Here is a 1,896-nt window from a genome sequence, read left to right as displayed (position 1 = left end):
AGTGTCCTTCACTGGGGAGGGGGGTGGTGACGTCACTCAGGGTGCCCTTCACTGGGGGGGGTGGTGACGTCACTCAGAGTGTCCTTCACTGGGGAGGGGGTGGTGACGTCACTCAGAGTGTCCTTCACTGGGGGGGTGGTGACGTCACTCAGTGTCCTTCACTGGGAAGGGGGGGAGGTGGTGACGTCACTCAGAGTGTCCTTCACTGGGGGGGTGGTGACGTCACTCAGAGAGTCCTTCAATGGGGAGGGGGGGTGGTGACGTCACTCAGAGTGTCCTTCACTGGGGGAGTGGTGACGTCACTCAGTGTCCTTCACTGGGGGGGGGGGGGGGGGGTGGTGACGTCACTCAGAGTGTCCTTCAGTGGGGGGGTGGTGGCGTCACTCAGAGTGTCCTTCACTGGGGAGGGGGGTGGTGACGTCACTCAGGGTGCCCTTCACTGGGGGGGTGGTGACGTCACTCAGAGTGTCCTTCACTGGGGAGGGGGTGGTGACGTCACTCAGAGTGTCCTTCACTGGGGGGGTGGTGACGTCACTCAGTGTCCTTCACTGGGAAGGGGGGAGGTGGTGACGTCACTCAGAGTGTCCTTCACTGGGGGGGTGGTGACGTCACTCAGAGAGTCCTTCAATGGGGAGGGGGGGTGGTGACGTCACTCAGAGTGTCCTTCACTGGGGGGGTGGTGACGTCACTCAGTGTCCCTTCACTGGGGGGGGGGGGGGTGGTGACGTCACTCAGAGTGTCCTTCAGTGGGGGGGTGGTGGCGTCACTCAGAGTGTCCTTCACTGGGGGGGTGGTGACGTCACTTAGAGTGTCCTTCACTGGGGGGGTGGTGACGTCACTCAGAGTGTCCTTCACTGGGGAGGGGGGTGGTGACGTCACTCAGAGTGTCCTTCACTGGGGGATGGTGACGTCACTCAGAGAGTCCTTCACTGGGGGGGGGGGAGGTGGTGACGTCAGAGTGTCCTTCACTGGGGGATGGTGACGTCACTCAGAGTGTCCTTCACTGGGGAGGGGGGTGGTGACGTCACTCAGAGTGTCCTTCACTGGGGGATGGTGACGTCACTCAGAGTGTCCTTCACTGGGGGGGTGGTGACGTCACTCAGTGTCCTTCACTGGGGGGGGGGGACGTCACTTAGAGTGTCCTTCACTGGGGGGGTGGTGACGTCACTCAGTGTCCTTCACTGGGGGGGGGGGGGGGGGGGGTGACGTCACTCAGAGTGTCCTTCACTGGGGAGGGGGGTGGTGACGTCACTTAGAGTGTCCTTCACTGGGGGGGTGGTGACGTCACTCAGAGTGTCCTTCACTGGGGGGGTGGTGACGTCACTTAGAGTGTCCTTCACTGGGGGGGTGGTGACGTCACTTAGAGTGTCCTTCACTGGGGGGGGGGGGTGGTGACGTCACTCAGAGTGTCCTTCACTGGGGGGGGGGGGGGCGGGGTGACGTCACTTAGAGTGTCCTTCACTGGGGGGGGGGGGGGGGGGGTGGTGACGTCACTCAGAGTGTCCTTCACTGGGGGGGGGGGGTGGTGACGTCACTCAGAGTGTCCTTCACTGGGGGGGGGAGGGGGTGGTGACGTCACTCAGTGTCCTTAACTGGGGGGGGGGAGGGGGGTGGTGACGTCACTCAGAGTGTCCTTCACTGGGGGGGAGGGGGTGGTGACGTCACTCAGAGTGTCCTTCACTGGGGGGGGTGGTGACGTCACTCAGAGTGTCCTTCACTGGGGGGGGGGTGGTGGTGACGTCACTCAGAGTGTCCTTCACTGGGGGGGGAGGGGGGTGGTGACGTCACTTAGAGTGTCCTTCACTGGGGGGGGTGGTGACGTCACTTAGAGTGTCCTTCACTGGGGGGGTGGTGACGTCACTTAGAGTGTCCTTCACTGGGGGGGTGGTGACGTCA

This window comes from Petromyzon marinus, assembly GCF_048934315.1.
Source record: "Petromyzon marinus isolate PM22_M1 ecotype Great Lakes invasive population chromosome 77 unlocalized genomic scaffold, UKy_Petmar_22M1.pri1.0 chr77_unloc.3, whole genome shotgun sequence".
Classification (NCBI taxonomy): domain Eukaryota; kingdom Metazoa; phylum Chordata; class Hyperoartia; order Petromyzontiformes; family Petromyzontidae; genus Petromyzon; species Petromyzon marinus.
This window is presented reverse-complemented; position numbering follows the sequence as displayed.